The sequence below is a fragment of the Narcine bancroftii genome, chromosome 8 (assembly GCF_036971445.1).
Source record: "Narcine bancroftii isolate sNarBan1 chromosome 8, sNarBan1.hap1, whole genome shotgun sequence".
NCBI lineage: Eukaryota > Metazoa > Chordata > Chondrichthyes > Torpediniformes > Narcinidae > Narcine > Narcine bancroftii.
Genome location: NC_091476.1, coordinates 30,298,849 through 30,325,442, shown reverse-complemented (window position 1 = coordinate 30,325,442; position 26,594 = coordinate 30,298,849). Strand labels below are relative to the sequence as shown.

At 39.0% G+C, this 26,594-nt stretch overlaps 1 long non-coding RNA gene across 21 annotated transcripts in view; it reads left to right on the top strand.

Annotated features, from left to right (window-relative positions):
• LOC138740571 (uncharacterized) overlaps window positions 1-26,594 on the top strand; it is a 589,788-nt gene that overhangs the window by 254,496 nt on the left and 308,698 nt on the right. For all 21 annotated transcript variants that reach the window (XR_011343011.1, XR_011343022.1, XR_011343026.1 and 18 more), the window contains one exon: window positions 20,784-20,861. This is a non-coding gene — a long non-coding RNA (uncharacterized lncRNA). The remainder of the gene's footprint in view (window positions 1-20,783; window positions 20,862-26,594) is intronic.

The following is a 26,594-nucleotide window of genomic DNA, read 5'->3' as shown; positions in this document are numbered from 1 at the left end:
CACTGAAATCACAGTTTTCTTTTCCTTCCACAAGGATTTTCCCATCAGATTAAATAAGTCATGAGATCCCATGATTTTTATATCGGTTGGCCTTCCCTGGAGTAGAATATATCATTCAGTTTGGTCCTTTTGGTTTCAAGGACCTTTTCCCTTTTCTTTAAATGGAATGAATACCACAGTCTAGCAGCAGTGATATATGCCGCATGCCCTTTCGAGTGATTGCTGAATTCTCCAAAGCCTTTATGTATAAGCACATCATGTACCTGGATCCAATTTCCCACAATGGGCTGTGCACATATTGAGTTACTGATTGTTTTCATCAGTCAGTTTGCAGATGAAAGAAAAAACTATCACAGCAGATAAAACCATTGCAAAACAAAATAGAATTTTTAATCCATTTTCTTAGAACTTCTTCAAAGGCAGTTACTTTAATTTGAAAGTGTAGTTGTGAATGCAAACTGAATTCATGAATGAGGTCAATCATATCTAAATTCACATGACGTAAATATTTTGTCCTGAAAACTCAAATACAATGAGTAATGCTTTGACACTCTGATAGAATGTTATTACTAAATGGGACTGAACCCTTGGTATTCCAGTAATGCACATTTGGGTGCTGTCCAGTTCAGTGTGGTAATACTTCAAGAATATCACTTTTTTTTCAGGAATGGCCTATTCGCCAAGACATTTTCAATGACTACGAGAGAAACTAGCTTTTGTGCAGACAGTGATACGTGATGCAAATTTATCCACGAGTTCAATTGAGGGATTTTTGGGTATCTGACTAAGAATATCCAGTTCAGTCCTGAATTATCCAAAGAAACATTTGATTTGCATGTCATTTCTCCTGAAACCTTGGAAATGACTAGAAGAAACGTAGCCAGAGATGGGACTTCCCAGTGGTTTATCATGAGGTTGCAGGTTCTTCACAGCCATATTTTTCACAATCAGAAATCAGGGCAGGCAACTGCAAATAATGTATTCTTCCAAAAAATCCAATGATGCCTGGTAACTTTGCTACCTCCTTGGATCACGTGCAGAGAAAAACAATTGAGCTTTGTGATAAGTAAATCTATTCTAAATTATTGAATGTTTGATCTACAGTTTATTAGGGTATAGAAAACCACTATATCTCAAAACTCTCTATTTAAAATAAATGGCAAGGAATTTTGGCCAATGCAGGACATTGGTTTATTCAACATCAGGCCTGTTCTCCAACATCAAACCCAACTCATACAAGGGTGACTGAAGTGAAAACTGCAGCTGGTGGGAAGCTCTGCTTCAACTGGTTTGGGAATTGCCTCACTCTGTTGTGTAGGATAGCAATGTAGACATCAAACCATTCAATAAAATATGTGGAAAAAGGGCTAAATAAGTATAAATTTCCAGGCTATTTATTGTTGGAAGTATCAAAATGTCATTAGAGTCCAAGAGAAGCAGACATACCCAACATGCAAACAAATATTTCTTCCCACCATGCCCGCAATGTCTCTTGACTATCTATTCTCATTAATCCTAACTTTTATTTTCTCCATATTCATTTAACATGTAGATTTGCAGTGGCCATTTTACCTACCAGCCTGCATGTGTTTGGAATGAAGGAGAAATCCAGAGCACCCAGATGAAACCAAGTCGATTATAGGGTTTTGTGCATCAGTCACCCAAGAATCCACCTCAAGAATCATCTACTCTTCCCAGCCACTTGCTTTTCCTCTGATCCTTCTCACTCAGGTCATCGCACCCACCCAAACATCTACTCTGAAGTTTCACTTTCATCACTGACTGTTTTCCCTGTCATCCCTGAATTGATTGCCTCTCTCATTTCATCAGAGATCTCGAGTCTATGCAAAGGCAGAACCTCATGGTTCAAAGGTTTTGTGCAAGCTTTTTTATTGCCTTCAGTTGTGTTAAGCTTTGTATGTGGTAGTATAACAGCTTCAGGGGACCTTAGACAAAAGCAGATATGAGTCACCTATTGCATTGGCTCAAATCTATCATCCCTTAACTGTTAGCTGATTATTGGTTGAACTTTAAAAACATTTTAAAATAAAATAAATTTTAAAATAAATTTAGACATATTGTAAGTAAAAGTCCATGCTTCTGGCCACAACCCATGCTGCCCAGTTCACCTACAACACCAGGTTCATTTTGAAGGGTGGGAGAAAACTGGACCACCTGGAAGAAACCCAACCAGACATAGGGAGAACATACAACTCCTTAGAGACAGCATGGGATTCGAACCCTACTCCCAGTTGCTGGCACAGTAGCAGCATTGCACACAGTGTCACCCCTGTGTTAAAATTCACTGGCATAATTTCTCCCATTCTCCAAGTTCAATATGTAAAACAGCTGAATTATTCTGGCTTTATTAGCCCATTAGATACACAGTGATGCATGTTCTTCTCTTCTATCCACCTCTTCCCTTCCATCAACCCGTCTACTGGGATCCAACTTACCCTGGTCATGTTTTAGTCTGTAACACCAAGAATCATCAAAACAAAACATCAATGCAAAGAGTATGTATTAGTTTAGTAAACATGATAGAAAATAGTTTCTAATGAAGCAGTCATCGTACCAGCAGAAAACAAACAATAATTCAAATGATAGAGTGGAAGGTGCATTGCCATTAAATTCTAACAAACTCAATTTAGACACAATGTGTTGATGTACAACAAATCAAGTAATTATTTTTGGGTAATAATTACTGTTGTTTTGTCAATAAACTGAAGTCATTTCGTCTTCAAATAGAATTGTGATGAATGACTAATGTACTTTTGACTATAATGGCTGAGTGAAAAAATATAGGACAACTCTGAAATTGGGATCTTTTGCTGCATACCAATAGCCTTTATGGAATTGTCTGAATTTCTCTCCTGCAATGTTGTTGAATATTAAGCAGAATTATGATCAGTACAGAGAAAGACTTGACTGTTTAATATAGAGTTTTGAACAGTGAAGAAGGGAAAGATAGCATTAAAAAAATTGTCTGATCTCGGAAGCTAAGCAGCCTCAGCACTAATCAGTGTTTGGAGAGGAGATAACCTAGGAACACCTGATGGTGTAGGTGTCTGTGAGGCGTGCTGGTCAAAGTGGCCACTCTGTCTGCCTCAAGAGTAGACAAAAGTTAAGAATTTCATATATGTTACATTCTGAATGTAGTATTATGTGACAATAATGCAACTTTTACCTTTACAAAATGCTGGAGAAACAGTAATTTGTATAGCAAACAAAGACACATAACTAATGTTTCAGGTTTGAGCCCTTCATCAAAGTATGAGTAAAAAAATAGGCAGGGACCTGAACAAAACAGGAACAGCAAAAAAAGGAAAGATTATGGTATGTGCCCAAAGCTGAAATTTACCCTCCATGGCAGAGCAGAATCAAGGCTCTATTAACAATAGAATATGCTAATAATAATGTCGGAACTGAGTCTGAGTTAGACAATTTGATACAGAAATGCTAATTCATCCACTCGAAGTGATCAAGATTCCTGTGACATTTGGTTGTCTGACACAGCATCGATTATCTATTGAAAAACATTGTGTTAATGGCAGGTAATAAACCTTTAATCATAGCTCCTCCACACTAATATAAAAAAAATCAGAATGCAGCTCTTATTCTCATATTCTTCATCTATGCATCAGTTAACCATCAGATTCAGAAATAAAATATTACAATAAAATGTGACACTAATTTTAATGTATATTAATAAATATTCAAATTTGACATCAACATTAGTGCAAAACTCTGATTTTGAAGTTGGTGATTAAATGTGGATTATATTTCACGAATGCAGAAAGTACTGAAGAGATCAATGTCTTCCAACTGATTGATTAGGAATACTTCATCTCGTGCTAGTTCTCTCGATGCAACTGAGCACAGAAACATTGGCTCAAGCTATCACTTTGATATTAATCAACTCCAGATCCTTGTCAGATCATACATTCTTGTTCCATGTAGGAATTTTTTTACATTTTTGAAAGTGATCCTGAGAGCTTGTGGGGTTGCAAAATGTGTTTTTATTTTGTCAGCCAAATAAAAATGGTGATATTCTCTGCAACAAATCTGCCATGTCAGACGTTAATTACATCAGACAAAAAAAAACTATCAGTAGATCAGTATGCAGTATCTTTGAACTCGCTCTTCTCCCACAGCTAGCATTCTCCCACAGCTAGAACGATGAAATCACCTCACCCACCTCTGCTCCATTTTGCTCCAAATCAAGGTATGTGTCTTACTTGCCTTCAGTGGTTGGGTCATTGAGCACAAAGCCAAGGAAGTTGTGTTGTAGCTGTACAAAACGTTGATTATGCCACACTTGGAGTATGCTATTCCAGTCACTCCATGAAAGGAAGGATGTGAAGGCTCTGGAAAACAGAGGATTCCCCTGAATGCTGCCTAATTTATAGGGCGTAAGCTGTAAGGAGAAGTTGGACAAAGTTGGTTGCTTTTTCTGGGCTCTCTGAAGCTGGGGGGTGATCTGATGCACGTTTACAAAATTCAGATACATTGATAGGAGAGATGGTCAGAATTTTTTTCCCCCAGGGAGGGAGAAAATTTAAAGGAGATGTGCAGGGCATGTTTTTAAACACTGGCAACTGCCTGGAATGGACTGCCAAAGGTAGTGGCACAAGCAGATATGACAGTAGCATGTAAGAGGCTCAGAGATGGGCATAATAATATGCAGATAATTGAGAGATATCATATCAGACGCAACTTGGGTTAACTTAATATCATGTTTGGTACAGATATTGTAGGTAAAATGGCCTATACCTGTGCTATTTTCTCCCATTGTAAAAGATGACCAGTGTTAAATTGAAAGACATGAAAATGCTGAAAAACTGCACTAATAAAACAAAATTGTCGACCAAACATCTGAGGAGTGAGAAAATCCATTTTGTATTTCCCTCTTTCATAGTTGACTGTGCTCTAAACTGCACTTATTCTTGCCATTTCTCCTCTCACCAGGATGCCCTTGATGTAATTTATCCTGCAGTAACAGGCAGTACCACAGCTGCCTTTTTTTTTTAAACCTCTTCCATTCCGATTTCTTCCAATTTAGTATATTTTGTTTTCAATGTGTTCTCTATTTTAGACCATGTTTCCTCACCTAAGTCTGATTCCCATCTCTGCCTGAACTTATGAACCCCTTGTTTGGGGATTCCCATTTAAAGTTAGAGATACATTGCTGAAGTAAATTTCTTTGCATTTCCCTTTCGAATCTGTCTCCACATTGCTACATTTTGATAAAAATATTGTTGGGCCCAATTTATCCCTTAGATACGCTCTTATTTGAAAATAGCAGAAGATTGTATTGTTAAGAATTCCATACTTATATTTTAATTGTTCAAATAACATCAATTGTCCCCACTCTTAACAATCTTCAATATATCTGATTCCTTTACGAGACCACATTTCAAAAATTTGATTGCCCATTGTATAAGCCTATTATGAGTCAGGGGAGATTTTAGAGATAGGCCCCACCTTGTTCCAATATCACTATTTATTTTATACCAAATATTAAGTGTTTTAGCAATTTATATATAAATTCCTCTGCCATTCTCTTCTATTTTATCCAATTCTATTTTCACCCATGGAGGTTTATCCCCTTGCTCAAAAAAAAGTAATAGTTCTCATTTGAGCTGTTTGAAGGTAATTTTTTAAATTAGGGAGTTGTAAGCCTCCCAGTTCCTATTTCCAAGTTTTTTTTTTCTATAGAGACTCTCGACATCTTACCTTTCCAAAGAAATTTTCTGACATGTTTATACAATTCCTGAAAAAATCTGTGAAATAATGGTATGGGCAATGATTGAAAGGGATATTGTATTCTTGGAAATATTCATTTTAATACAATTGACCTAGTCCCAAGGTTTCTAGCACTTTAAATAAAACAAATCCCATTCCAGTCTATCAAATGTTTTTTTTTCCTGCATCTAATGCCACAGCAACACTCAGATCACTCCTCTTTTGTTCCAAATGAATTATATTAATCAGCCTACTTATATTATCAGCAGATCATCTCTTTTACTCAAAGCTTGTTTGGACCAAGTTTATCAATTTCAGCAAGAATTTTGCTAATCTATTTGCCAAGGATTTGGCAATGATATTATAATCTGAATTTAATAATAAAATAGGCCTATAAAATGACAGTTTCAATGGGTCCCTATCTTTATTTTTTGGTATCACAGTAATAATTGCATTTAAAAATGTTTCTGTGAGAGTATATATTTTCAGATGCCTGATCCAATACTTCCATAAAAAGAGGAATCAACAACTCTAAATTCTTTACAAAATTCAGGAGGGAAACCATCTTCTTCCAGAGATGTGTCACTTTGCAATGAACTCAATGCTTCCATAAGCTCTTCCTGAGTGAAGGGAGTATTTAGTTCTACCTGTTCTTCCAAATATAATCTTGTATGTCTTATTTGTGAATAAAATTCTTGTATTTCATTATGTCAATCAGAATCTCAAAGAGAAGTTAATTTAGAGTAAAATTGTCTAAAAGCTTCATTAATTTCTTGAGGTTATAATTAGTCCCATTTGAATCTGTTTTTATTGCATTAATCATCCTTGAGATCAGTTCTGACAAGAAAGAACTTTATGGGTGCTTTCACCCAATTCATAATGCTTCTGTTTAGTTGTTATCACCTTTTCCATTCTATATGTTTGTAATGTATTATATTTATTAATAAGTTTTCTATTCTTTTCTTCAGACCCCTTCATTTGCAGGTCTTTTTCTAAGTTGGTTATTTCTTTTTCTAATTTTTTTCACCTCTTTTGTACATTCTTTATAATCTAAGAAGTAAACATAATCTGTCCTCTTCAATATGCTTTCAAAGCATCAGATATAATATTTTTTTTGCCAGTTGAATTGTAGTTGGTCTCACAGAATATATGAATTTGACTTCTAATAGAATCAAAAAAATCTGACTTCTCAACAATGATGAGTTAAAATGCCATCTAAAGACCAATTTTTTTCCATTATCTGGCATCAGAAACATCAGTATCAAAGGTGAGTGATTGGATTAAAATTCTCTATTTATATTATTTTATAATCCTACCTTGGTATTGAGCTGATAGTGAGAATAATTCTATCCTAGAATAGAAATTATGTCTAGGTGAATAAAAAGAATTATCTCTTTCTTTTGGATGAATTCTTCTCCAGGTGTTCTCTAAATTAACTCTCTCATTAATACCAAAGTGTCTTTCACTACTTTTATCCTTATTACTGCTCTTGTCGATCTATCTAAAACTGGATCCAGACAAAAATTGAAATCTCCTCCGACTAAAAATATTCTCATAAGCATTTGCTAAATTAAGAAATGTTTCTTGAATCGATTTCTCATCATCAATATTTGTCACATACACATTCATAAGGGTCCAGGTTTCTGAGTATATTTGACAGTGAACCATAACATTCTTACCTGCAGGATCTTGTACCACATCTTGTACTCAAACTGGAAGATTATTGTGCATCAAAATTGCCACTCCTCTTGCTTTTGAATTAAATTAAGAAGAAAAGACCTGTGCAGCACATCGAATGACTCAAAGTCTTGTTAACTCAAACCAAGGCTTTAATCAACAAAAGACTGGAGCATATTACAGCACAGTCGACCAGTCCAGACTGACCTGGGTCTGGATAGGAGCAGCGCCTTATGACCTGCCAGTAGGCGTGGCTACGACTCTCAGCCAATCACAACAACTATAAGCAAATATATACATTGGTGATAGTAGCCTGTACTATCACAACCTGCCCTACCCAATCTCTTTTTAATTTTTTTTATGTTCTTTCTCAGTTAAATGAGTTTTATGTAGGAAGGCTGAATCCACTCTTATTTTTTTTAATTTATAAACTCTTTCTCTTCACCATTCCTTCTAACCCGTTAATATTAAAATTTTGTATTTCACTGTATTATTCATCTCTATAGGGTATGAATAAAGTTGTGTTTGAATAAAATGGAGTCACCCAGATTGAAGTGCAATGTTATTAATGTCTCCTTATCCCTGCTAAGTTAGACTCTTTATCCCTATAAATATATTATCAAGTGTTTTAGAAAGGATTTATCTGTAAACTTGGGGTAGTGGGGGAAGAAGAAGGGGAAGTTAATTATTGATTTTATTGTTCATTTTTTGGACTGCTCCGTGGAGGGGAAGGAACCTGGAGATTCAGTGATGGTTAAAAGTTTTCAAAGAATATACTGAAAAATAAAGGAAAATGCTTTCAGGTTTATATATTCATGCAAGTGAAGTTTCTTCAGTTTAAGTAGTGTAGTAATTTTGTTTTTTTATAAACTGTTTATTCTTAATGCAGGTGTATTAGTTAGGCATTACAAGAGTACGTCTCTTGTTTATTGAGCATCTACCAATCCCCAAAAGTGCTGGATACAAGTGGGTTTTACTGTAATTCAATTGTACTCCTGCTGAAATACTAACAAAGATATCCCAAAAATAGTATTTTATGTGTAATGAATTGCCTAAATTTGCTTTCATATGGAATCGGTAAAATTTGTGTAAGAATTAATATTTGTGTTGCCTGCTAGCTAGTGTCCCACTCTGTTTCATTATTTATTCTCAAGTTTATTATCATCCGATGATGTCTCTATCTATTTATTTATTTATTTATGTACATGTACAAAACAGCATTCCCTTGATGCAAAATGTATAAACATACAACCAGACTTTGCACACATACAGACAAATGATACATATGCATTATTTGTATGCTTATCTATAAAAAAAAACCTATTCCCTCTTCAAGCAATCTGGGATGTTTTATGTTGCCTCCGCTTATTTTCCCCGTCATGTTGTATCCAATGGAGCAGCCAAAAGGTGTGTGCAGAGGCCAGCAACACTTTCCTCTGCAGAATTCAGCAACTTCAAGGAATTCTAGAAAACATCAATCGAACAAAAATGAAGATCACTCAGCTGAAAGGAGCTGATTATCCTTTTAAATTCTGCAAGTGGAGGGTTTGCACTGCTTCTGCATGCACACTGAGACACACTCTTAGAAATTGGCTGATACCCGGGCTACCAATAGCACCACAGTAAGTAAATCACTAGACTCTCGTGATGACTGCAATCTGTGACTTTGCAACCATCTGGCACAACTTGACTCAAAATTGTGTATGGCTATGCAATACATATGCACATGCATGCGGATAAATATCTGTTATTTTGGGACTGAACTGATAATCAGTGCCACCTATGGAGATGTGCTAAGGATCAGCATTTTGTGTCCTGTATTTCTTAAGTGAAAAACAGACATCCATATGTGAATTGTCTACCATAGGATATCCTTCATACGATTGTTGTTTTCTCAATTTAAATGGCAGAATTTGGCATTTCCATAACTTGTGTGGTGATGTGTCAATGCCAGGATGCTTGTTGCTTCCTTAATATATTTGTGTTGGAGGAAAAACCCAACACCCAACCCCAACCAACCAATTTTCCCCTGCAACCGCTGCAACCGTGTCTGCCTGTCCCGCATCGGACTTGTCAGCCACCAATGAGCCTGCAGCTGACGTGGACATTTACCCCCTCCATAAATCTTCGTCCACGAAGCCAAGCCAAAGAATATATTTGTGTTGATTGTTTAGCATTCAAATTACAATAATCTCTCCATGTTTATTGATTCATAAGCTTTAATATTTTAAATGAGCTGTTTTAGTCACCAAGCAACTCTTTGTCATGAATTCATTTCTGAGCAAAGGCACTGAAACAAAACAATTGCATTTAGAACAGATGTCCAAGTCACCTTCTTCTTTTTTCTTTGGCTTAGCTTCGCGGACGAAGATTTATGGAGGGGGTAAATGTCCACGTCAGCTGCAGGCTCGTTTGTGGCTGACAAGTCCGATGCGGGACAGGCAGACACGGTTGCAGCGGTTGCAGGGGAAAATTGGTTGGTTGGGGTTGGGTGTTGGGTTTTTCCTCCTTTGCCTTTTGTCAGTGTGGTGGGCTCTGCGGTCTTCTTCAAAGCAGGTTGCTGCCCGCCAAACTGTGAAGCGCCAAGATGCACGGTTTGAGGCGCTATCAGCCCACTGGTGGTGGTCAATGTAGCAGGCACCAAGAGATTTCTTTAGGCAGTCCTTGTACCTTTTCTTTGGTGCACCTCTGTCACGGTGGCCAGTGGAGAGCTCGCCATATAACACGATCTTGGGAAGGCGATGGTCCTCCATTCTGGAGACGTGACCCACCCAGCGCAGCGTGGACTCGATGCTGTCGACCTCTGCCATCTCGAGTACTTCGACGTTAGGGATGAAAGCGCTCCAATGAATGTTGAGGATGGAGCGGAGACAACACTGGTGGAAGCGTTCTAGGAGCCGTAGGTGATGCCAGTTGAGGACCCATGATTCGGAGCCGAACAGGAGTGTGGGTATGACTACGGCTCTGTATACGCTTATCTTTGTGAGGTTTTTCAGTTGGTTGTTTTTCCAGACTCTTTTGTGTAGTCTTCCAAAGGCACTATTTGCCTTGACTAGTCTGTTGTCTATCTCGTTGTCGATCCTTGCATCTGATGAAATGGTGCAGCCGAGATAGGTAAACTGGTTGACCGTTTTGAGTTTTGTGTGCCCGATGGAGATGTGGGGGGGCTGGTAGTCATGGTGGGGAGCTGGCTGATGGAGGACCTCAGTTTTCTTCAGGCTGACTTCCAGGCCAAACATTTTGGCAGTTTCCGCAAAACAGGACGTCAAGCGCTGAAGAGCTGGCTCTGAATGGGCAACTAAAGCGGCATCATCTGCAAAGAGTAGTTCACGGACAAGTTCCTCTTGTGTCTTGGTGTGAGCTTGCAGGCGCCTCAGATTGAAGAGACTGCCATCCGTGCGGTACCGGATGTAAACAGCGTCTTCATTGTTGAGGTCTTTCATAGCTTGGTTCAGCATCATGCTGAAGAAGATTGAAAAGAGGGTTGGTGCGAGAACACAGACTTGCTTCACGCCATTGTTAATGGAGAAGGGTTCAGAGAGCTCATTGCTGTATCTGACCCGACCTTGTTGGTTTTCGTGCAGTTGGATAATCATGTTGAGGAACTTTGGGGGGCATCCGATGCGCTCTAGTATTTGCCAAAGCCCTTTCCTGCTCACGGTTTCGAAGGCTTTGGTGAGGTCAACAAAGGTGATGTAGAGTCCTTTGTTTTGTTCTCTGCACTTTTCTTGGAGCTGTCTGAGGGCAAAGACCACTTCAGTAGTTCCTCTGTTTGCGCGAAAGCCGCACTGTGATTCTGGGAGAATATTCTCGGCGACACTAGGTATTATTCTATTTAGGAGAATCCTAGTGAAGATTTTGCCTGTAATGGAGAGCAGCGTGATTCCCCTGTAGTTTGAGCAGTCTGATTTCTCGCCTTTGTTTTTGTACAGGGTGATGATGGTGGCATCACGAAGGTCCTGAGGCAGTTTTCCTTGGTCCCAACAAAGCTTGAAAAACTCATGTAGTTTGACATGCAGAGTTTTGCCGCCAGCCTTCCAGACCTCTGGGGGGATTCCATCCATACCTGCAGCTTTGCCACTTTTCAGTTGTTCGATTGCCTTATATGTCTCATCCTGGGTGAGGACCTCATCCAGCTCTAGCCTTAGGGGCTGTTGAGGGCGCTGGAGCAGGGCGGAATCTTGGACTGAGCGGTTGGCACTGAAAAGAGATTGGAAGTGTTCTGACCATCGGTTGAGGATGGAGATCTTGTCGCTGAGGAGGACTTTGCCGTCTGAGCTGCACAGCGGGCTTTGGACTTGGGGTGAGGGGCCCCTTAATTTATCGTTCATGGCATGCTTGTATGGTAAAGTTGAGGATAGTGTTTCTCCATGGCCACAGAGCATATTTACATGTATAAGTTGGGATAGAAGTTAAGCACATTGAAATATTAAAATATTAAGTCATATACAGTCAAAGTCCATGGTCCACTATCCACATCTGTTTTGTCATTCAGGAGCCTGATGGCTTGGGGGAAAGAAAACTGTTGCCCAATCTTGACGTAATTACCTGAGTGCTACGGTACCTCCTACCAGATGGCAGAATGGAGAATAGGTTACATGAGGGATGTGTGAAGTCCTTCACAATGTTTATTGCCTTTCGCCTCCATCAATTGTTTTAGATGTCCTTCATGGTAGGAAGGGAGCCCCCAATGATTTTCCACTGACTCCGCTATCCCCTGCAAGGTCTGTGGTCTGAGGTGGTATAGGTTCCAAACCAGGTGGTGATACAGTTGCACAGGATGCTCTCAATACATCCTCTGTAAAATGTAGTGAGAATGGAGGGTGGGAGATGAACTTACCTCAGCCTTCACAGGAAATGGAGGCACTGTTGGGCTTTCTTGGCTATGGAGCTGGTGTTAAGGGACCAGGTGAGATTCTCCACCAAGTACTTGCCGAGGAACATGATACTCTTAATGATCTCAACAGTTGAGATGTCAATGGTCAGTGGAGCATGGTCCCCCTGGGTCCACTTGAAATCAGTGACCATCTCTTTTGTTTTATAAACATTCAGATACAAGTTGTTGGCTCTGCACCAGTCCGTTAGCAACTGCACCTCATGTCTGTATGCTGACTTATCATTCTTAATAATCAGACCCACCACGGTTGTGAAGTTGATGATGTGGTTCAAGCTGTATTTAGCCACACAGTCGTTGGTCAGCAGAGTGAATAACAGTGGACTAAGTACGCAGCCCAGAGGGGTTCCTATGCTCAGTGTATGATGACCTTGGAGGTGCTGTTACCGATCCGGACTGCTTGAGGTCTCCCCAATAGGAAGTCAATAATCCAGTTGTAGAGGGAGGTGTTTAGGCCCAGCAGGCTCAACTTCCTTATCAGGTACTGAGGTATAATTGTGTTGAATGCTGAACTGAAGTTGATGAACAACAGTTGAATATACGAGTCCTTACTTTCCAGGTTGTGAGAGCCAGATGGAGGGCGATGGCAATGGGATCATCCCTAGAGCAGTTGGATTAGTATGCAAACTTCAGGGGGTCTATTGATGGGGCAGCAGGAGCTTGATGTGCCCCATCATGAGTTTCTCAAAATATTTTATGACGATGGACATGAGTGCCACAGGCAGTCATTGAGGCAGGACACAGACGATTTCTTCGGCACAGGAACAATAGTGCAGCTTTGAAGCACTTTGGGTCCATGGTGCTTCTCAAGGAGATGTTAAAGATGTTGGTGACAACATCTAATGGCTGAGCCACACATCCCCTGAGCACTCTGCCAGAATGTTATCCAGTCCCACAGCATTCTGTGGGTTGACCTTGCCTAATGTTATCCATTAAGTACATTTCCATGTTCTATTTTTGTGCAGCTAATGAAGTGGATTAGTCATCTTGATGTTATTAAATAATAAGTGACAGAAAATAATTAATTATTTAAAGTTATGTCAATCATGCTAAAGGGTGTTCTTTGATTAGCAGAGGCATTTGAAAGCAGGTCAAAGGTCGATGAATACAAAGAGCTGTCTAAAGACTGATTGCTGAGCAATGGAGGGATGGGCCTGGCCCAGGGATCCACTTGCTGAGGTCAAGTTGTACTTGTGGATCTTTCTGCTTCATGATCTTGTTGTGGCATTGAAGCTTGGATGATACAAACAGTGCGAGGCACGGAAGGAGTTTTACCATGACCTATTAACTTCATTGGACTGAATTTCGGAGGCGCTGTTGGGACCATGCAGCTTGTGTTATCACTGCCAATTGAAGATGAATTTGAGAAATAAAACAATTCTTTGCCAATTGAAATATTTGAGTACCATGAGAAGCAACGTCTCTCACTTTTAGCCTCTCCAGGCCATCAATACGAGTGTTGCAGTACTTATTCAAGATTCAATTTACGGCAACCCGAGCTCCAGATCTGAACCTCTGACATGGTCAGCAACCCTTCAGCGCTTTTGGCACTCCTTCGCATCCAGTTCTGACATCTGGTACCCCTTCAGCCAGTCTCCAGCACGAGTCTCCCAACAACAGACTCCAACAGCCCACAGCTCCTTTCCTAGGGCCTCACTGTTGATTATTAGCTGATGACTGGGGAAAGTTCTCTCAGCATAAATCATGTCAACATTATTATTACCTGTTAAAATTTAAAAGTATCAGAAGTGGTTATATAATTTGTGATAAATTCCTCACAGAAATAAATATACTTTCGAACTTTGGCAAATTACCACAATGAACAGTAAGTTGCTATTTCTGCATCATTGGGCTTTCCCCAACTTAACCACAACTTTTGACCATCCTACAATTTGGGTTGGGCCACTGCAATCCATAATTCGTTAACAGTCAGCATAGCAGTTAGCGCAATGCTGTTAGAGTGCCAGCGATTGGAAATGGTTTTTGAATCCCACCTTGCCTGTAAGGAGTTTGTAAGTTCTTCCTGTGTCTGTACAAGTTTCCGACAGACGTTCAGGTTTTCTCCCACTGGGGGTTGTGGGTCAGTTGTGTGTAATTGGGCAGCATGGGCTCGTGGGCCAAAAAGGCCTGTTACCGTGCTGAATGTCTAAATTTAAAATTTAATAATGACAGTGCTTTCCCAGAAAGAACCAAGAGCTTTGTTGGATCCTGCCGGTCATGATACAAATGAATGCACAGGTCTTCTGTCATATTAATGTGCTAATATAGCATGGAAAGAATCATTTTTGCCCAAATTAAAAGCAGCTAAGCCTTTCCAATCATTAATAAGAATTTGACAACTGGGTTGTTACTGTCTGGCAGCAGTGAGCTACCAAACAGAACTCAGGCGAGCCAAATGCAGTAAAGCCTCTGGTATCTGGCACCAATGGGGATTGGGAGATGCTGGATAGGTGAATTTTATGGTTGTTTGAGAGTGTATGTTACCTGATCAGTGAATTAACAGCAAGGTGCTATTTCTGTATTTTTTTTGCCTATTTATTTTCCATGGTTGCTGACTGGTTGAATTCTAGATAGCGGGTTTTATTCTATCAGTTTTTTCCAACCAAAAAGGCCAATTATTAAAATATATTATGCTCTTTTATGCAACAATGGAATCATTCGACTTTTAATTCCCTTTTGAACTTCAAAATTCCAGGGTCCATGCATATAAACAAGCTTTATTTTGCTCTCTATCTTTTTTTTCATTGCTGTGTGACAAACCAGTGTGTAATTTAAGTTGTTGCAGAAAATAAAGAAATAACTTGGCAAAAAATGAATAAATGCTTTTAAGGTAATTCTGTATTTCATAGCTTATGATTTCAAATCCCCATCAGTTATCTTCTCTGTTTTTATTTGCAAACAAAGCTCATTCAGATATTTATAGCTTAATGATCATACAATTGCCAGAAGTTCAATGATGTAGTTCACACTTTGATGATTCAACAGCTGAACATGTGGGAACTTGCTCAGTAAGGGGAAAAAAATTGTCAGATGCAAAATGACTGAAAATTCTTTCAGTCTTCAGTCATAAATCTAAGTGATTTCAACAATTTAAAATTGTTTTATGTCGTGAGAGAAAAATAAATTAATTATTATCTTGTGTTTTTAAATCAAAATCTGCTATCCTTTGAAAAATTCTGATGTACACAATAATGTCAGTTTAAAAAAAACATGAACATAAGAAATAGGTGCAGCAGTAGGCCATTGGGCCTGTCAAGCTTGCTCTACCGTTCAACGAAATCATGGCTGATCTGATGATCGGCTCATCTCCAATTGCCTGCCTTTTCCCCATATCCCTTAATTCCCTAACGATGTAACAATCTATCCAACCTTCTCTTAAATATATTTACTGAGGTAGTCTCCACTGCTTCAATGAGCAGCAAATTCCATAGATTCACCACCCTCCTCATTGTCGTCCTAAATCTACTACCCTGAAACTTGAGGCTATGTCTTCTAGTTCTGGTCTCCCCTACCAAAGGAAATCTTATCTCTGCCTTCCATGATTTTATGTTTCCATAAGATCCCCTCACATTCTTTTAAATTCCAGCAAGTATAGTCCCAGATGATGCAATCGGGCTTCATCTCTGGAATCAACTCAGTCAACCTCCTCTGCACAGTCTCCAAAGCCAGTACATCCTTCCTCAAGTCAGGAAACCAGAATTCCACCAGATGTGTCCTCACCATCACCTTGTATAGTTGCAGTAAAACCTCCCAACTCCTAAATTCAATCCCTCTGGCAGTGAAGGCCAGCAAAAAAAATTATTGTGATAGATATATCATTGATTGGTGAGTGAGGATTTATGATAAATATTTATTGGAAATGAATCTTGCAAGTCTTGTCTTGATCAGCATTGCACAAGAATGTCAAGACATGTATTTTTGCTTTCATGTCTGATAGAAAATGTTACCATCCTTTAAATTGGTTCAGTCCAAATTGAAGTTAGGCAGAAGTCAGAAGTGTTGTCACTGTTTAATGGAGGTTGTAAAACAAATTGAAAATTGTTCTCCTTGTTTTGTGAAGTATTATATTTATTTCATTTAACAGAAAAAAAGGAAAATGTGGAAGGTGAAATGCTTTTGGTTTTGCAATAATAGCCTAGAACGCTTCCACCAGCGTTGTCTCCGCTCCATCCTCAACATCCATTGGAGCGCTTACATCCCTAACGTCGAAGTACTCGAGATGGCAGAGGTCGACAGCATCGAGTCCACGCTGCTGAAGATCCAGCTGCGCTGGGTGGGTCACGTCTCCAGAGTGGAGGACCATCGCCTTCCCAAGATCGTGTTATATGGCGAGCTGTCCACTGGCCACCGTGACAGAGGTGCACCAAAGAAAAGGTACAAGGACTGCCTAAAAAAATCTCTTGGTGCCTGCCACATTGACCACCGCCAGTGGGCTGATATCGCCTCAAACCGTGCATCTTGGCGCCTCACAGTTTGGCGGGCAGCAACCTCCTTTGAAGAAGACCGCAGAGCCCACCTCACTGACAAAAGGCAAAGGAGGAAAAACCCAACACCCATCCCCAACCAACCAATTTTCCCCTGCAACCGCTGCAATCGTGTCTGCCTGTCCCGCATCGGACTTGTCAGCCACAAACGAGTCTGCAGCTGACGTGGACTTTTTACCCCCTCCATAAATCTTCGTCCGCGAAGCCAAGCCAAAGAATAGGCAATATGCAATGAAACACTCTTCATTGTTGGAAAGGATGTGTTCATGGCAAAGTTCACAGTTTCGACAGGTCTGGAGACCATCTCTTCCAGCAATTGAATTGTTAGCTGCAATTGTTGGAGAAGGTAAAATACATTAGAACCTTGCACGTTGAAATACATTTATTTCATTGTAAGTTGACGGGACAGACCTGTATTAAATAAAAAGGCATTGGGCAAAGTAAAGCTGAATGCAAATGTGGTAATCAGTGGAAATAATTAGGATTTTGCCAGAAAGGTTTCACTGGAGTTAAAATTGGGTGATGCCCTGCATCCATTTTTCCCAATAAGGGACTTGCTCTGGTTTTTGTGCTGCAAACTCATTTGCAAGATACTGGCATAAGCAATACTGGCAAGGGATAGAATTTTGTGTGGTTAAATTGGCTAGGACTAAATAAAGCTCACCTTCACATTTCTAAGGATCTAATGGTGGAAGTCATTCTGCAGACACTTGAAAAAGGGTCGACCGAATGAAGGCTCCTGGGACAGGGATATCCTTGTGGGGGACTGGGTCCAAACTTCATTGTGGTAGCCAGTGGAAGAAGTTTGCTGGTGTACACAATATAATGAACAGAAAATATGTTCATTTACAAAGAGCAGAGGGTGTTCATCTTTAACTTCTCTCTGGACTATGTGGAAAACCTGAAGGCAATGCTTTCCAGCCTGTAAATTGTGTCCTGTTCCATTTCAATTCTTCTGGACATAACCGTCATTCAATATTCAGGACTGGGGTGTGTGGAAGAGAGAGGGAAATCTTCACATTCCTTCTCCTCCAGTCCTTATACAGAAAATTGACCAGAAATATTGATGCATCCCTTTACTTCCACAGGTGTTGCTGAACCTGGCAAGTTCTTCCAGCATTTAAGTCACTCTCCCTAGCACAGATTCCTCCCACTCATTGAGCCTGTATTTTTTTGCCAGAAGCTGCTGGCTAGCTAATGTTTGAACTCTAGAAGCCTTTGTTCTTTTCTTAATTTAAGTTTCGATAGAACAAGATCAAAGGGTATTATTAGACACAAATCAACAAATTGATTTTGATCCTGGAATGAAAACTACTTCCACAGTCCATTGAAGTTCACAAATTACTGACACCTCATTTCTTTCTGGACTAGAGAGCCGACCAATCACCCTCTACCACCACCCTCCTCAGCCTGGCAGAATTTGTCCTCACTCTAAACACCTTCTCCTTTAACACCGCTCTCTTCCACCAAATCAAAGGGGTAGCCATGGATACCTGCATAGGTCCCAGCTACTAATACCTGCTTGTGGGCTTTGTGGATCAATCTATGGTGCAAGCCTACACAGGCAAAGCCCCTCAGCTCTTCCTCTGTTATACTGATGAGTACTTTGGGGCTACCTCAGCAAGTGATGAGCTTTAAACTCAGCTTGTCCCTCCCCTTCCCTGATCTCTCTGTCTCCATCTCGGAAGATCAGCTTTCCGCTGAAATATATATTACACACTTCAACTATTCTTTCTCACACTCTGTCCACTGCCAGGATTCTATTCCCTTCTCTCAATTTCTCTATCTCTGCCACATCTGTTCCGAAGTCGAGGTCTTCTAGTCCAGATCTTCCAAAGTGTCTGCTTTCTTCCACAAACATGGCTTCCCTTCCACCACCAATCATCTCAGCCCTCACCTGCATCTCCTCCATTTCCTGCTTATCTGTCCTGGTCTCCACCGCCCCCACACATTGCAATCACAGGATTTCCCTTGTCCTCTCCTACTACCCCATCAAACTCTGCATCCATATTGACTTGCATGGAGTACAGATAAACAAACAGAAATAAATGCACAAATATATATTAGATAATTAATATCAGTCCACTATGGGAAATCTTCAAATCAAAATGTAAATCAAGAGCATTTATTTCAGGAATTCGAGGAAAATCAAAGTTTGGACTGAACAAAATGTCTAATTTGTAAGTTAATTACATTTGCTCTTATGAATTACCTCAAAAATTACCAAAGAATGACGCGTCTTTGGAATTGTTCCCACTTGTAGTTTCCCACCTATGAAGATTGATGGATTGACAAAATATAGGCTTTATTGTTAATAGCTATGTATTTATACCTTCTCAGCAATCAAAATTCAGATTTAGAAATTGTGTGATTATTATTTCTCTTGAAATATTCAGAAACAATTACAATACATCAGGATACACTTTATTGACTATAGTTCGGCAATTCAATTCTATCATTCCCTCAGAACTGATCAGCAAATTCCATGACTTGGGCCTCAATACCTCACTGCAATTAATTGGATCTTGGATTTCCTATGCTCCAGACCACAATCAGTGAGAATTGGTAACAGCATTTCCTTCCCAATCTTCATCAATACCAGAGTACCACAGGGCTGCGTTCTTCTCCCCCTGCTCTACTCACTTTATATCTATAACTGTGTGGCTCAGTATGACAATAAAACCATTTACAAATTTCCTGATGATACTATGGTAGTTTGTTGTATAAAAGGGATGATGAGGTAGCATACAGGAGGGAGATTGAAAACTTGGCTAAATAGTTTACTGACAACAACCTAACACACATTGTCACCAAAACCAAGGAGCTGATTGTGGATTTCAGGAAGGGATAACCATACGTGATCAGAAGTGGAGAGGGTGATAAAATTTAAATTCCTGGGAGTCACTATCTCAGAGGACCTTTTGTGGACCCAACACACAAATGTCATCATGGAGAAAGCACATCAGCACATCTACTTTTTCATGAATTTGCGGATGTTTATTATGACATTGAAAACCTTGGCATAATTCGACAGATGTGCAGTGGAAAGTGTACTGACAGGCTGCATCATGCCCTGATATGGGGGTACCAATACCTCTGAGCAGAAAGCTCTGCAAAGGGGTGGGGACACAGTCCAGTACATCACAGGAAAAATCTTACCCACCATTGAGAAAATCTGTGTGGAATGCTGCCGTTGGAGAGCAGCAGCAAGGATCTACATCACCCTGGACATGCTGTATTAAAGCTGCTGCCATCAGGTAAGAAGAATAGTTGTCAAAGGGCTCATACCACGAAGGTCAAGAATAGTTGTAGCGTCTCCACCATCAGACTCCTAAACAACAAACTCAATCAGTGGGTATTTTAAGGACTCTTTGTACATTATTTGTTATTGAATATTTATTTTCTGTATTGCACAGTCAGTTTGTTTACACTTCATTCTTTGTTTACATTTCTCATGTATTTCCTTTCTTTTTGAGTACAATTTTTTGCATTAGCGATAAGTAGAAATTCTGTCTGGCCTGCAGGAAAAACAATCTCATGTGATGTCATGTATGTACTCTGACAATAAATCTGAACTTTGTACAAACGTAAAATGAATAGATGAATTCACAATAGTAAACTCCCAATTTAATTTGTGTTATATTAATAATATGCTTGCAATCCAGCTGTCTCTAACTTTCAGATTTTTAAAATTGAGGTAAAATAATAAAAATCATCATTTATCCATTATCTTTCCCCAATCACATTTGTGTGTGATTTGAAACTCAACAGAATCTTAACTATCTCTTCAGGTCAAGGGATTGATAAGAATAAAGGTTGATTATCTCAGATGTATCACTTTTAAAAAAAAAAATGCAAGTTACTAGTTACCTAGTCTTTTGTAAAAAAACAAAAACATTGAAAATATTAAAAACAAAATGATTTAAAATTTAAAAATAATATTGGTAAAACAATAAATTGCCTATTTCCTACTTTATCTTCAGGTTGGAAATCGCATCAGTTGAACTTCACATGGGGATGCACCATCACCGACCACTTTGTTTACCCCAGACTTGTAGCAGGTAAATGTAAATTTGGGATGCACTTTGTATACTAATGTTCATTTGGAATTGCTAGCTCCAGCCAGTCAATTCTGCTCATTGAGTTATTTTATAATAAGGTCACCATTTAACAAAAATGTTTGCAAGCCATTGTTTTGAACAAAACAAATCAAGAGAACAATTATTTTCTATGAAAGAAAAAAATAACTCTCACATGCATTTTCAGATTGATATACAGCTAGATATTATAAATGAGAATGACACTTTGATGGTTTTGCTTGTTATGTGGCTAAAGTGTTGTACTTATAAATCATTGTAAATTAAATGGTTGATACTTACGAAACCAACAAATTTGTGAGCAAACTATTTTATCTCTATAACTTTCTCCTTATGCTTTGGGTTGGAATGCATTTGTCATTTTTTTTATGCTGAACTCATCTCAAACACCCTCATCTTTGTGGAATTTCATTTCTAACTGTCTGCACTTCAAAGGCATGTTAATGAATGAAATGCCAGTGTCTCACTTAATAAAATATTTCTGGTATGATCTTTAAGAATGTGTTTATAGTGTTCAGGATAATACAGATTTTTGTCTTTTTTTTATATTTTATTAAAAAATGTCCATGCATGCAGTAATTGAAATTACTATATTAATAAAGTTTCAAAAGAGCAAATTGAAAGTTACATAAATGATGGTTTTCACCTCCATCCACAAATCCCCTCCCTCAAGAATATTTATATAAAGGTTATAATATAACTATATAAACACAAAAAGAAAATAGAGAATGTTTAGGATTGGAGTACAAATTTAAAAAAATCTTCATTACCATTCACAAGTCCAAAGGCTTAGAAAGGACATTGTTACAAATTTAATCCTAATATTTGGGTATACAAGCATGAATCTAGCAAAAAACATAGCGTATTTGTTGCTCAAACTATATGCATTTTTTTCAAACGGGATACATCTTTGAATTTCTGCATGCCCCCTTGGCACAGCTAAAGATGTATCAGATTTCCAAGTAACTGCAATACATTTCCTCACCACCATTAATGCTAATTTAACAAATTCCAATTGATATATTTATAATTTTAATTTAGGTCTTGTTCTTTCAATATTCCCTAATAAAAATAAATCTGGACTTTGCAGAAAAAAAATTCCTACAATTTGTTCCAAAGAATTCCATCGATCTGCCCAAAAGGGCCTTGCAAAAGGACAAGACCAAGCTGAATGCAAAAAGTTCCTACATCTTCACCACACCTAAAGCATTGATGCAAAAACATCTGATTTTAACCTATTCAATTTCTGTGGTGTAACATAAAAAATTATATTGAACTAATCTATATCTTACTTAGAAAGTATTGGTCATACAATACCTATGCAAATTTGCCCATATTTGTTCATCAAATGCAATATTCAGCTCTGTTTCCCACCTCTGTCCAAACTTATGAAGTCCTCGTTTTGGAGTTCCTAAGATTATTTAATTCTTTATTCACTTTTGAAATGTCTTATTTGCAATATCATGTAATACCCAGGAAATGCTGGATTACTGGTATTCTGGGATGAGTGATGTTATATTAAATAGAATACTGTTAATACTGTGAATCTAATTTGAAAATGAAAATCCTTTGTAATGATTAAATTAGTTATCTTATGCTTCAAGTAGCTGGAAGTTGTACATCATGTTCTTTTTTTACTCCTTGATGGGTTGGAATATGTGAAGAACTGAATAGCTTTTTTTTGGTGTCTACTGATGATCAATCAGTATTCAAGATTTTTTTTTAAAGTTAGACATACAGCACAGTAACAGGCCATTTTGGCTGACGAGTCCGTGCCGTCTAATTTACATCCAATTAACCTGCACCCCCAGTACTTTTTAAATACTGGGAGGAAACCTGATCCCCCAGGGAAAACCCTCGCAGACACAGGAAGAACCTTCAAACCACTTACATACAGCACGGGATTCAAACCCTGGTCCAGACCGCTGGCGCTGTAAAGGTTTTTCGCTTACCGCTACGCCAACCATGTTGCCCAAAACAATTAGCAAAGGTTAAGAATTACATTTGAAGATCTCCTAGAAATAATTATTTTAACAAGCTTAATTATGAGCAATGAAGTTACTCCTACTGTGAGAAGGCATCTTTCTTTATTCCAGTTTCCAGCTATTTTCTCTTTGCCCTCAAATTTCTTTTGGGTCTTACTGATAAACTCAAATATGTACAAAATATATATGTTTTACATTTGATATTTGTGAACTGCAGCCTTCAGTATGTAATTTTAAAATTCTGAAGAATTGTAGCTTTCTAATAGAGGTATGTATGTCACTATCTGGCTGAATGATTTGGCTCATCTTTAGTCACTTCACTATCCTTGTCAATAACATTTCTTCATTCTGTGATTTATTTTGCCTGGACTGGACATTGCTGATGCTCATAATGGAGAGATTTAGTATTATACTTTCCTTTCTGCTTTACTTGTACAAACAGTTATGGATTTTTTGCATTGTGTTCTCTCATGAAGTACTATAGTAAGATTTTCTTCAAGCACTCTTTATTTTGCACTCTTCATGGGGCCACTTACTCTCATCTTCTGTAGTGATTCAATTTGGTGTCATCGGTCTTGTGTAATAGAATTAAAATGATGCTGAACGATGCTGCCAAAGGAGGCAACTCTTTCTAAGCACACCATGATGTTGTCCACTTTTTTCTGCTCAAATGGCAAGTTGTGTTCTCTATCCAACCAACCACTGCTCCCCCTCCAACGTGCATCAAAGAGTTTACGGAAGCCAGTCACGTTATCATTGTTTCAGACATCCCTGAACTGGAACAATCAGTTATGGATCGTTACAGATATCTTACACAAATTTTAGCAACCATAGAACACTACAGCACCAAAAGGAGGCCATTTGGCCCTTCTAGTCTCTGCCAACCATCATTCTGCTAGTCCCATTGACCTACTCACATTCCAAAACTCTCCAGACCTCTCCCATCCATTTATTTATCCTATTTATTCTTAAAACTTGAGATGGACCCCACATTCACCACATCAGATGGCAGCACAATCCCACCATTGTCTGAGTGAAGAAATGTCCCCTAATGTTCCCCTTTCAGTTTAAAACTATGACCTCTTGTATTTACCTCCCCCACTCTAAGTTGTAAAAGATAGGTATGCTTCTTCTTTCTTTGGCTTGGCTTCGCAGATGAAGATATATGGAGTGGTATGTTCACGTCTGCTGCAGGCTCGTTAGTGACTGACAAGTCCGATGTGGGACAGGCAGGCACGGTTGCAGCGGTTGCAAGGGAAAATTGGTTAGTTGGGGTTGGGTGTTGGGTATTTCATCCTTTGTTTTGTCAGTGAGGTGGGCTCTGCGGTCTTCTTCAAAGGAGGTTGCAGCCTGCCGAACTGTGAGGCGCCGAGATGCACGGTTGGAGGCGAGATCAGCCCACTGGCGGTGGTCAATGTGGCAGGAACCAAGAGATTTCTTTAAGCAGTCCTTGCACCTCTTCTTTGGTGCACCTCTGTCTTGGTGGCCAGTGGAGAGCTCGCCATATAACATGATCTTGGGAAGGCGATGGTCCTCCATTCTGGAGACGTGACCCACCCAGCGCAATTGGGTCTTCAGCAGCGTGGATTCGGTGCTTGTGGATTCTGCCAGCTCGAGTATATAAAATAACTATTTAAGAATACGTACTCAAAGCTAAAATTGCAAATTCTTACTTGGTCAGCCTGGCTTGGGATCAATACAGCATGGTATTTTGATGACATTAACATTAGGTTCACACTTGATCCTATGGTCTTAGATATTTGTTCTGATCACTCTCATTTAATATCTCTAAATCTGAAATAAACAAAAAGTGCGCAAGCTTTATAGTTTGAGCTTGGAGATAAAATACTTCCCACTGACAACAGTAAATGTTTTGATATCATCTCCTTTATCCTTGGCGTTTACTTTCTTGTATATTTTTGCACTGAACATCTGTGTTTACTCATCTGTTGTGGTATTGTGGACAGAAGTGCGAATATATTCGTTTGTGCTGATGCAAACCGTCAGGTATGTGCTAAATAAGCTGTGGTTACAAAAAGTACCTGTTGCTAAAATATTTATTAAACGCGCAACTTTAGAAAGATACTTGAAATAGGATGCAAACATGATTAACAAATGCTATAATCAATAGAAAGGCACTGGACACACACCAAGCAAATCCTATTTTGAATAATGGAAAAATTCAGAAGTATTAATTGTTAGTTTAGGTCAGTATAACTTAATTCTCTGAATCTGGTGGCAGACCAGCGAGGGGCTCAGCAGCTGATGGACCCACATAGGCTGTGGGAGACTTGTCATCAGGGAACCTGCATAGGCTGCGGGCTGCTGGAGATTGGCTCATGGGAACAAGGTATTGGAGCCAAGATTTGAGAGGTATTGGAGCTAGGATTCGAGAGGGTACTGAGGACACAAAGGGCTCCAAAAGGGTCTCAGGTGCTGAAGGCTTCCTGATAATGTTGGTTTGGATCTTGGGTTGACAATGGATTGAACAGAAGTCTGTACAGCTGCTTAGTCTGTGGGAGTGGCTGGAGGCAAATCGACAGACACTGTGGTTGGTCACTCTGAAGGGATTCTTTTTTGCTTCTGCTACTCTTGTACTGTGATTAGCAAGGGTAGGGGCGGGGGCAACACTAATGGTGACTCTTTGATTTTCTTATGGCAGGCAGAAGAAGATCATGCTACAGACAATTTGCTTGAAACACAACCTCTCTGTACTATTACATGACAATAAAGGAATCTTTAATCTTGAATTCTCTTGTTCTCTCATTAACTGTTTAACAGTGGAAGAAATTGCATTCATTTAACTGCACTCCTTGCTTTAAATGTGCATTTCTTTTCAGCCTGGGATACAATAGAGAATTCTGACATTCTGAATGCAACTCAAAAACCACAAAAATACATAATTCCAGCATATTCAAATTAGCTCTGATTCCATCCTTCGCTTAAACACCGTTTGTAAAGGACAGTTGATTAACCTCTTACTGCTTGATTGTAAATATCAAGATAGTCATCTGATACAACACTTTTATGAATACTGTCATAAAACAGGAAATAAATTAAAAGAAATGTTTACCTCAAAGAGAAATATGTGGTTAATGATATAGAAATTTTTTTTTTTTTTGCATTTCTGTGCATTCAATGGAGATAAACTTGGAGTTTATTTTTGTTGCCTAACCAGGATTGTTAACTGTAATGACCTATGATGAAAGCAATGACTTGGTCTGTGGTTGAACATAAGTGGTTGTAGTAAGTTCATTGTCATTGGAGCTGTGGCTGAAACTAGATTATATGGCCTTGTGAAAAATATCTCCTATTTGGGTGGTAACTGAGATTATTAATTGGCACCACTAGATGGGATATAATCTCTAAATATAAAAGTGATTAGAGACTATAATATGGAGTATTTGTGCTATTGATTTTTTTTCTTTGTCTTTTACTGATCTTTAACTTTCCTCATACAGTATGGAACAGTAGTTCTGGGAAGAGAAATTTGTCCTTGCATATTTAACAACTTGCATCAATTTTTTGAGATATGAGGAGGGTTTAAAAAAAATGCAAAATGCCTGCAGAGAGCTGAACAATTCTAGCATGGACCATCCTTGCAGGCTGCTGGTTCACAATGGGAGGCCACTTCAGGGTTGCTGCCCGCCGAACTGTGAGGCGCCAAGATGCACGGTTTGATGCGATATCAGCCCACTGGCGGTGGTCAAGG